Raw genomic sequence first — 12,196 nt, 5'->3', positions numbered from 1 at the left:
ATCTTTGATAATTTAATTTCCAGAACATATTAAAACTTAGAAAGATATCAAGCCTGATGATTGATGTCAAAAAATCCAGCATCTTAACATGCCTTTTGGATTTTATGTGATTTGTATGAGTGGGTTTTATTATCAACAAGTTCCACTGGATAATAAGATTATAAATATATATAACACTGATTTTAACAATGTTAAGGGTAAATAAGTAATACTTCAGGGAAATTACATGCACTCCATTGATAAATACTTAAATTAATGGCATATAACAATTGCCATCTTGTTTTATGCATAAAGGAATGGGCCACAGATGAATGCACTGTTCTGTTACTGAAAATGCATTAGACTACAAAGCCCATCTCATGATGTAGGAAGAATTAAGAAGTTTTCTAACATCATTAGGCAGAACTATACTTAAATCACTACCAAGAATTTTAATATTCTTTGTACTGTGAAACCACATATATTGAATTACTATTACTTGTTTTTTGTAAATATTAACATCCTTCATGACACTACTACTACTAATAAACACTACTGCTAAATAAAATGACGCAAAAGAGGCACTATAAATAAATTTTTAAAGTTGAATTTTTAGTACACATAGTAATATATTTTTGAACATTACCAAGAATTATATACATATTCATACACATATAAACATTTTGTGTGTAAGCTTTTATCTTAATTATATTTTGCACGTATCCTTTAGCACTTACTTAATTTGCTAAATATTTTGTTTAATTAATGATTTGTTAATTAATGATTAAAGATTACCCTTTAATCATTTCAACTCAAAGTATTCCGTATATTGGATAATCCAGATACTGAATGTGTCTTCTTGTGCAAATGAATAATAAAAGTTTCTCTCGTTGATCCTTTAAACTCACTGTGTACATTCTTCAATTTAGATGTCATCTTGGGCAGAACCCGCAATTTTCTTATGAATTTCATTTAGATCTCTTGGAGAGTGACTATTCACTTTCAAAAGTTAAAACTACAGCCACTACAAATTAAAACTTTGATCTCACATAAAATCCTATCATTCTCTACTAACTGGTCTTAGGAACCAACAATGGGGTTGGGATTTATTACAGTCAGTGGCCCTTCCTCAACATCCTCCTTCTTCTCCATCTTTGATTTGACTCCCTCAAATCGGGGCATGAGAGATAAGGACAAAAACAAATAGCTCTATTTAACCAGAAGTGTTTATAGTTCCTCTTTAACCAGAAGTTTCCTCAGTCATGGCAGGCTTTCATGAGAATATCCCAGGCCACTGTCCTCTGATACAGCAGTGTTCTCTCTACCTGGCAGTAAGTCCATCCAATACTGCTCTCAGAACCCATCCTATGGACCAGAAGAGAGGGAATGGTAGAAAGAGAATGTGCTGGAAGAGAGAGAATGAAGAGGAACAGTTCCTGCCTCAGTGTCAACTTCCTGTGGGGAAGCTGTGAGTCAATCAAGTAGCAACTCTGTGCATCACTGATTTTACCCACAGGAAAGCTTGCTGCTTACAATGATAAACACTTAAAACACAGACTCTACACTTTGTTATCTCATTCAATATCCTGCTCCTAATTGGTAATTAACTTAATAACAAAATCTATTGCTGATAATATTTCTATCCTCCTTAAAAAACTGCAAAGGCTTTTATAAACTTGAACATCTATAATTTCATCCCCATTTCCTGCCTGTTGCTGTTCTATAGTATTTTATATCTCCATGTTTCTATGCCCTGTAAATGAGTCACTATTAATATGATGGTGTTTATACAGTCATTAGCTCTGGCCTAAAATATATCAGTTTCTTTACTCACAACTACCTCTTGACCTTTTGAATTCAATCTATTTTTTTTTGCTTCAATTTCCCATTTCAGAAGTTTATTTTGACTGGTAGTTCCCTGATGAGGTTCTGTGAGTGGCAAATTATCTTTCTTTTTTCCCTTTTTAAGCCATTCACTTGAATTTTAGTTTAGATATGTTCATAGAATTGTACGTTGAGACATTTTATTCCAGAATTTCCTCAGCTTGCCTTATTAAGAAGTATGTTAGTGCAATTACAATTTCTTAACTGTTAATGTGTTTTGCATGGTGTTTTGTAATGATGAGTTTTATCTAGGGGTTGATATGGAGTTTTTTTCTTGCTAAGGCTACATTGAGTTTGTTGAATCTGAGAAATCATATAGTTTATCACATCGAACAAAAATAAGCCATTATCCTTCTTTTTTTTTGGTCCAACTCTTTAGTTTACAGTCATCCCTCAGTGTGCATGGTTCTAGGACCCCCTTGGGTCCTGGCTGAGGTGGCATCTGTCAGTTCACACTGCCTGATTTGTAGACCCATATCCTCTTCCCTTTTCCTCGTGTGGACATTAGCACCAAACGCCCTTGGTGACTAACCATCTACTTGACAGCAACAACACCTTCTTATGGTCTTACTTTACTGATTATCAGCTCCTACTTTATTTCTAGTAGTTGGTGATTTTTCTCTCTTGCAAGCTCAGCTACTCATTTAAAATAATGTTTATATCATCTTTCTCTTTTCTGGGTATTTGTAGCAGGAGAATTTCAGTTTTTACTAGTATAATTTTTTATTAGACCTGGAACTGATTTCAGCCACAGTTTACAAAATGTTATATAGTGTACATATGACCTCTGAATTAAATTAGGCTTTAAGCATATTTTGGAAGTTCATCAAAAGCAAATTAGAGACATTATTCTAGTGATCACGTATGATTCTAACATATGGATCGGACATTGATTATATATTGATTTTTCCATTCATTGAGCTAGAATTGTTTTCTGTAATTTTTGTTATGATAGCTAAGGAAGGTGGCTCAGTGAGATCGCGCCACTGTACTCCAGCCTGGGTGACATAGCAAGATTCCATCTTCAAAAAGAAAAGGTGACTCGAGCTAACTCCTTGGATACAATTTCCTCACTGTTTGTGTGAACTTGACCATTTTTGTCTTACCTATACTTTATCTTAGTTTCCTAAAATGTAACCTGAAGAAATAATTGTAATGACCTTTTAGAGTTTTTTTTTTTAACACATTGTATGAGTTAATATATTGTCCTGTCTGCCAAGATTATACCAGAGTGAAATACAGATCCAAATTGCCGTGGCTTGGCTGGAAAAGAAACATTCATTTCGCATTCACATCAAATTTGACATGTTTCACTGGGAATGTCCTCTGTTACTTCAGGAAACCAGGCTCTTTTCATTTTGTAATGCTTCTATGTCATCACAAACCATGTGTTTACATGGCTTTTAAGGTCCTCTCAGGTGGGAAAAAGAGGAATGGACAAGGCACGCTGGTTTATAATGGCCCTAGCCCAGAAGCAACCCACATCAGACCTTTCCACAGTCTATTAATCAAAAACAGTAACATGGCCCCATGGTTTGAAGGCTAGATAACAGAGGGGCGCACATGGAATACTTGATGAGCAATAACAGTCTTTACCATAAAATATTAAAGTTGATATTAGAGTCTTGTCCATATTAAACACTCAATATATGTTAGCTCTTATTATTATTATTATTATAAGTAGCACTGTGGTTAAAGTATTTACAGATAAAGTTCTGCTAGAGTTATGTTATTTCATTAATATTCCTAGAAGTATATCTATTATTCTAAAGGATATAAATATTTGTGGGTTTTTATAAAGGTTCTCAAATTCATTTTGAGAATAAGATTGTTACAAATTGATGATGAGCATTTGTTTGGGGATGTCCATTTCATCAGATAAATGACAATAATAAATGTGTTTTCCCAATATGTCTGTGATTTTTAAATCAACTTTCTAATCTGCCTTCATTAATTTAACAAATTGGATTTCCTCTTTATTTGCATTTATTTAATTACTTTTGTAGGGGTGAACATTTTTTCTGTATTTATATTTCTCATTAGATTCTAGTCTAGAGAAAATTATCTGCTGTAACCTCTTTCCATTTATCTATTCATGTCTGCCATGTTTTTCTCTCATCAATTTGTTTTGCCTCTTTTTTAATCAAACATTCATCTTTTACGAATGGGCGTTGAAAATGTTTGCCTTTGTTTTTCATGGGTCTTTATACTTTCATATCTTTGTATAGGAAAATCCTAAAAAAATTTCAAAGTATCATTTTCTCTTTTTCATATTTTTTGGGTATAATTTTTAACGCTCCTTACAGTAATCTCATAAAGTTTATATTAGCATCTTTATTTCACGAATGAGGAAACTGAGGCTTAGTAAGTTTAAATGAACACTTCAAAGGCGTCATGGCTTGTATGTTGCATGGCCACAACTTCGATCAACTCAGTATTTAAGATTGTTTTTCTAAAATCACAATATAAACACAGTCCCCTGCAGTTAACAGAATTGTGTGCCCCCACTCCTCAAAGATGCTTCTGCCATAATCCCTGGAATATTTGAATATGTTCCTTTCCATGACAAAATGGACTTTGTAGAAGAAATTAAGGTTGTGGCCTTGAAATAAGGTTGTCCTGGCCCATTCTGACCACGTGAGCCCTTAAACACAGAGAACTTTCTCAGGCTGGACTCAGAGCTATCCAGTTAAAAGGTAGCTAGAGAAACGCCAGGATTGAGAAGAACTGAGCAAGCTGTTGCTGGCTCTGAAAAGCAGGGCTCAACATCACAGACCAGACATAGGCTCTAGGAGTTAAAGGCTGCCCCCGGCTCACAGCCAGCAAGGAAACAGGGACCTCAGAATGACAACTAAAAAGCAGTGGATCCTGCCAACAACTTAAATCAGCTTGGAAGCTGATTCTTCCCAGAGTCTCCTGGCAAGTACCCAGCTGGTTAACATCTTAATGAAGACCTCGTGAAACCCGGAGCAGAGAAATCAGCTGAGTCAATCTGACTTCCCAGCTACAGAGCGGTGAGCTAATAAATTTACACTGTTTTCAACCTATACATTTGTAGTCATCTGTTACTCAGAAATAGGAAATAAAAACACCTTTGTAAAATTGAGTGGGATATACAATTTAACCAAATCATACTTCCTAACCGACCTCATTAAGATATTGTTTCTTATGTATTCTGCTATTTAATAGTGTTGTGCCTGCTAGGGCATGTTTCTGCACACTCGCCCAGAAAACCTGAAGAAGCTGTGTATGGTGTACTGAACCTATTCCTGTACCCTCCCTCGGTCTTCAAGGTTGATAACCTATTTTCCAGGTTAACAGTGCTAGGTCTGCAGGACTTACTGATACACGGTAGTCACATGATTATAAATGTGAACCTTTATGTTCCTGAAGTATTCTCCAAGGTGCTCTTGTTTTTAGGGGTTATATCTCTGATTTTAGGGGTTATTTTCTAGATAGTAGTCCTTTGTCAGTTATGCTATTTGCAAATATTTTCTGCTCAAACTATAGCTACATTTTCATCCTCCTTAAATGTTCTTTTACAGTAATTTTATTGAAGTCCAATTCATCAGTTTTTTTCTTTATGGGTAATATACTTGATGTCAAGTTTCAGAGCTTTTTGCTTAGCTCTAGATTCTATTCTTCTATACACACACATACATATATAGTTTATCAGATATGAGAAGAATTGACATCATTAATATATTTAGTTTTTCAATTGATAAACATGGTATGTTTCTCCATTCATATGTATCGTCTTTGATTTCCTTTATCAGTACTTTGCAGTTTCCTTCATTTTTTGAGAAATTTTAATCACATTGTATTTTTAATTTTGGCATGCACAAATTCATTATTAGATATAAAAACACAGTTGATATTTGTATGCTTATATGGTATCCTATGAGCTTGCTAACTCGCTTAGACTCTAGCAGTCAATTTTTCTTTTTTTTTTTTTTTTTTGGTAGGGACGATTACTTGCTATTTTCTAAGTATAAGATCATGGTATCTGCAAATAGAGAAAGTTTAATTCCTTCCTTTCCTAGGAAAATGTCATTTATTTCCATTTTTTTTTTTTTTTGCCTTATTCCACTGGCTAGAACATCCAACAGTATTTTGAATAAGTGATAAGGGGTGACATCCTTGACTTGCTCCCCAGCATAGGGAAGAAGTGTTTAGTCTCACCATTAAGAATGATGTTGGCTGTAGATTTTTAATATTTTGGGTCAAGGTAAGGAAATTCCTTTCTACTCTTGTGCTCTGAGAGGTGTTTTTTGTTGCTGTTGTTGTTGTTTTATTCATGGAAGGCAGTTGACTTTTGGCAAATGCGTTTCTGCATCAGTCGATATGATCATGTGATTTCTTTTTCTTTAGTCTGTTAATATGGTAGATCACATTGATTCATTTTCAAATATTAAATAAGTTGGAATCATAACATAAATGCCACTTGATTGTAGTGTATAATCCCGTCTTTATATTTCTGAAATATATTTGCCAACATTTTATTAAAGAGTTTTCAGTTTTCATATTCATATTTATATATTTATATTTTCATATATATCATTTTCTTTTAGCCCAGTCTTTTTTCTGATTTTGACATAAAATAACAATAGATCCATGAAATAAATTGCAAAGTATAATTTCTTCTCATTTATGAAAGAGATTGTTTAAAATCGGTGTTATTTCTATTGTAAATATTTGGTAGAACTGCAAGGGAATCTCCATCTGCGCCTAGAGATTTCATTATTTGCCTTATTTAATTACAAATATATCTCATAATAGTTACAGGGTTATTCCAACCATCTATTTTATGTCAGGAGAGTTGCAGTTGCTTTCATCTTTTTAGGATTATATCTATTTTGTCAAAGTTGTCAAATGTATGTCTATACAATTGTAGTATGCAACAATCTTTTGATATCTAAAAGTTCCTTAGTAATACACTCTGTTTTATTTCCGGTGTTTGTAATTTTGCTTTCTCTCTCTTTAAATTTCTTTATAAGTCTTGTAAGAGGTCTGCAAACACATTTGTCTTAGGAAGAATCAGTTATTTGTTTCCTTTATTCTTTTTATCTTCCTGTTATATGATTTATTGTTTTTTGCTCTTATCTTTATTATTTTCTTTCTTATTCTTGCTTTAGATTTACTTTCCTGTTCATTTTCTAAGTCCTTTAGGGGGAGTTTAAATTATTTATTTGATACTTTTTCTGTTTTCTAAAATATGAATTTAGAGCTATTAATTTTCCTATCAGTAATACTTAAGCTGTGCCAAACACATTTTAGTATGTGGCATTTTCATTTTCACTCAATTTAACATTTTTTTTTTAATTTCTTTGAGCCTTTCTTCTCGACTCATGGATTAAGAAGTGTATTATTTAGTTTCCAAGTGTTTGGAGGTTTTCCTGTTATCTTTTTCTTGTTGATCTCTAGTTTGATTTCACTGTATTTGGAGAACACACTATGCGTGATTTGTTGTTGTTGTTAAGTGTGTGTTAAGTCTTGTGTTATTGTGCAAGATATGGTCTATCTTGATTAGTTTTAGCACTTGGAAAGACTGTATGTTCAGCTATGTTTGGTTGAAGTATATTCTAAATCTTAATTAGATGGCATTGATGAATTCTATTAAATTTTTCTGATTTTATAGCTAATTGTTCTATCAATTGTTGAGATATAATGTTGTGCTGTCCAACTATAAATGTGGATTTGTCTGTTTCCACTTTTAGTTCTATCAGTTTTTGCCTAACAGGTTTTCTTTGTTGTTTGGTTTGGTCCATAGACAGTTAGAATTACTATATTTTCTTTTTGTTTTAGTCCTTTTTATTATACAATGCCTGTATTAGGGTTCTCCAGAGAAACAGAACCAACAGGAAATTTACATACATAAAATAAATGTCTACCTTTTTTGTTTTATTCAAGACTGTTACAGTTTGAGCGTCCCTGCAAAAACTCATATTGAAATCTTATTTCCTAATGCAGCAATGTCAGGAGCTGGAATCTTTAAGAAGTGGGGCCTAATGGGAGGCATTCAAGATGTGATGACTCCACCTACATGGCTAGCTTGGTGGTGTTCTTGAGTTCTCACTCTCTGAGATTGGATTATTTCTCACAGTAATAGATTAGTTACCCCAAGAGCAGGTTGTTAGAAATCAAGATTCTTCCTCAGGTTTGCCCCATTTGCCTGTGCCCACTTCCCCTTTGACCTGTCATGTAATGACACAGCACAAAAGCCCTTGCCTAGCTGGGCACGGTGATGAGCACCTGTAGTTCCAGCTACTCAGGAGGCTAAGGAAAGAGGATCCCTTGAGCCCAGGAATTCAAGGCTGTGGTGAGCTATGATTGCATCACTGCACTCCAGCCTGGGTGACAGAGCAAGACCCGTTTATAAAAATAAATAAATAAATAAATAAAAATAAAAATAAAACAAAAAACAAAGGACCTTCCCAGGCGACAGTGCCATGCCCTTGAGCTTCCCAGCCTGCAGAACTAAACAGGCCTCTTTTCCTTATGAATTACGCAGTCTCAGGTATTGTGTTATCACAACACAAAATGGGCTAAGACAAGGCCCTCAAGGGATTGGATGCTGCCCACCCATATTGGTGGGGGCAATCTGCTTTACTCAGTCTGTTATTTAAATTCTAATTTCTTCCAGGAACACCCTCACAGATACACCCAGAAATTATGCTTAACCAAATATTTGGGAATCTTGTGACCCAGTCAAGTTGACACATGAAATTAACCATCCCAATGTCCCTTCCTTTCTCTATTAAATTTTTTCCGATGAGGTTTCCTTTCTCTACTAATAAAGCAGCCACTCTTATTTTTCCGTGACTAAAATTATCATGATATATCTTTTTATACCTTTTTTTCTTTGAATCTGCCTATAGCATTATATTTGAAGTGAGTTTGTCACATACCGCATAGAGAAGATGTATGTAGTAACTCACTCTGCCAACACCTGACGTTTAACAGAAATGTAATTATGATTTGTTAGAGCTTAAGTCTGCTATTCTGCTATTTTACTATGTTTTTCATTTGTTTCTTTGCTTCATTTCTCTGATTTCTTTTACCTGCCTGTAGGTTACTGGAACACTATTAAAAATTTATTTATTTATTTTTTTTGAGACAGAGTCTCGCTCTGTCACCCAGGCTGGAGTGCAGTAGCGCGATCTCGGCTCACTGCAAGTTCTATTTCCTGGGTTCACACCATTGTCCTGCCTCAGCCTCCCGAGTAGCTGGGACTACAGGAGCCCGCCACCACCCCTGGCTAATTTTTTATATTTTTAGTAGAGACCTGGTTTCACCATGTTAGCCAGGATGGTCTCGATCTCCTGACCTCATGATCCACTAGACTCGGCCTCCCAAAGTGCTTGGATTCCAGGCGTAAGCCACCATGCCCGGCCTAAAATTTCATTTTTTAAAAATTAAAATATGTTTGATTGTAATTCTTGTTTTGCTGTTTGCTCTAGATATTACATTATGTATAAGTAACTTATTTCGGTCCACTCATGTTTATTTCACCAGTTTGAAAGAAGTGTAGAAACTTTACCTTCTTTTAAATGTACTCTGCTTTATTTATAGTCTAATTACTTAACAATTTTCCTCTACATACCTTTCAAAACCCATCAGACAGTTTCATATTTTTTGCTTCAGTAGTTAAATTTAAAAATGAAAGAGGAGAACAAAAACATAATATATAAGATCATATATAAGCCACCAGTAACAGCAAAAACAGAAAGCAATGCAGGCTGCAAAAGTTGATTAGCCATGAGCACCTGTGAAGGAGAGGGAGGAAGAAGGATTGTGCAAAGACAAGCCTGGATCAGTACATTAGGGACCATGGAGCCAGTATCTCTAACCAGAGTGTCCCACATTACTCTGGTTGGGAGAAGACAGAAGTTTCCAGCTTCATATCGCCACTGTGTTCAGCAACCAGATAAAGCCTGTCCTGAGGAGACATAGCCTTGAGTGAGGTGGCCCTTGGAGCCTATAGCAGACCTTCTCATCTGGATGCTGTCTCCTCGCTGTGCTGGCTGGAGTGGGACAGGAAGCCCTTCCCTGGAAAGGAAGAAGTCTTGGAAATCTGTCTTCCTTAAGAAAGGCCTTCTTTGAAAATCCAGATGTCACATCACCATGTATAGTCCACTCCACATGGGTCTGGATTCTACACATATTCCTTTCTTTCCCATTGTGTCACAGCTGCCCTGCCTCCTCCTGGTGATGAGGGTACATGACCTCTGTGATGACATGAGTCATCTTGTGCCTGCTGATGCCTGGACACAGAAGCCCAAAATATCCAGGTGGCAACTACAGTTTATAATTTGGTTCTGAAAGGTTTGAATGCATCAGCACTGTCTAGAGTGAAGGGAGAGGACCCAGCTCATAGCTGACAGTGCACACATCTGAACAAGGAAGTTGTGTTTTCTATTTGTTGACCAGTTAAGCCCTCTCTCTCTCTGTTTTGCAAGAGACAAGGTCTTTCTCTTTCACTCAGTATGGAGTGCAGTGGCTTGATAGTAACTCACTGCCACATCAAACTCCTGGGCTCAAGTATTCCTCCCACCTAAGCCTCCTGAGTACTGAGGTTATGTGCATATGCCACCTTGCCAGGCTAATATGTGTGTGTGTGTAGGCCGTATCTCACAATATTGCCCAGGCTGATCTCAAACTCCTAGCTTCAAGCAATCTTCCTTCCTTGGCCTCCCAAAATGTTGGGATTTTGGCAACCCAGCAATCATTCTCTTAAAAGAATCAGAATTTAAAGGAGGTATTCTTCTAGGGATGGAATACTAATCCCTACAAGTCCGGGGCTGGGAGTGTAGGGCAATAAGTGACGAGGGACTGGCATAGGTTGCATCGCTTTTCATATTTTCTCACCAGAGCAAGACAATGAAACTACCTTGATTTTACTCCTTGCATGTCTGTGGCCTGCTCTTGTTTCATTTATTTCTAGTATGAAATACAAGTATCATTGTTTCAATGCACTATGGGTGAGGTACGAGAGTGGAACTTGAAAGTTTGCTTGAGCCTATTTTTGCACAGTTGCCTTTTCAGGACCCCTCCCTGAGAGTATTGTCACCCACCCAATTTCAATCTCCCCACCTCTTCTCACCCCACAGAAGCCAAGCTATGAAGACTTAGGGATTTTCAAAGCATTCTTCGTAACTTTTGCCACTTCTGGAATCCAAATTGCTGCATTTAGATTTTGTGGTTTTTCCAGAATTGATTTTGGATGAGAGAGTCAATTTGTCTACTCTATTCTGATGGCCATGCCCAGCATATAGACCCCATTACACTTTGATATGAGTATGTCATTATTTTCTTAACTCTGATTCTGATAATATCAAGGATAACAGAGAATATAGACTCTACAAATATCTCTTATTTGGAGTCATAAAGACTTTATGACTCCAAATCATCACTTGCTCCCCCTTCAAAAGTGACTGAAGATTGAAGGCAAAAGGATGAGAAAGAGCTGGCATCAATGATGGCCTTAGGGTGAGTTCTCATTTAAGAGATATTTGTAGCGTGCTTATTCAAAGTGGAGACTGTGTGGCTTGATTCCAGGTAAAATATGCAACCTCTGCTTGCAAAGAAATAGAACCAAATCATCTGTGTGCACAGTTCATAATCTCAATTAAATTAATGGGTTGATTTGTTTAGGTAGAGCAGAGCCAGTGGTGCAGTGTCTTTCTTTAATTATAAAGTTAATAAAGACAGATCATGTTATCAATCGCTCCAATGGAACATAATAGCGCTTTATAACATGAGAAAATTAGAAGTAACTACAATTAAAGGTAAACTTGAAGGAATAGAATTTCTGAGCTCAGTTAGAACCTTGTTAATCTTTTAACACCTTTAATGTCTGAACTTAACATCTGATCTTATCTCAAGTTACAATTCTTCTTTCTGAGGTCAAAGCTAGCATGGAACATTTGACTCAACTCCAGTAATTCTTGCTGACTTCTTACTTATTTATTTACTTGTTTGCTTGTTTATAAGTCTGAGATGGTTGGATTTCTATAAAGTTTTTTGTCTATTTAACAAAAAATTTTCAAAGTATTTATCGATTTATTAATCAGACCACATTTGATTTTTACCTTCCTACCAGAAGTTACATGCTATAATCAGAATTGTGTGGAAAAAGAGAAATAAGTTTGCAAAAACCTTATAATATGTTTTCGCAAAATAATAGTAAAAAAAAGTCATCCAGCCGGGCACGGTGGCTTATGCTTGTAATCCCAGCACTTTGGGAGGCTGAGGTGGGTGGATCACTGAGGTCAGGGGTTTGAGACCAGCCTGGCAAACATGGCGAAACCCCATCTCTACTAAAAATACAAAA

This window comes from Hylobates moloch, unplaced genomic scaffold (genome assembly GCF_009828535.3).
Source record: "Hylobates moloch isolate HMO894 unplaced genomic scaffold, HMol_V3 SCAFFOLD_3, whole genome shotgun sequence".
NCBI lineage: Eukaryota > Metazoa > Chordata > Mammalia > Primates > Hylobatidae > Hylobates > Hylobates moloch.
This window is presented reverse-complemented; position numbering follows the sequence as displayed.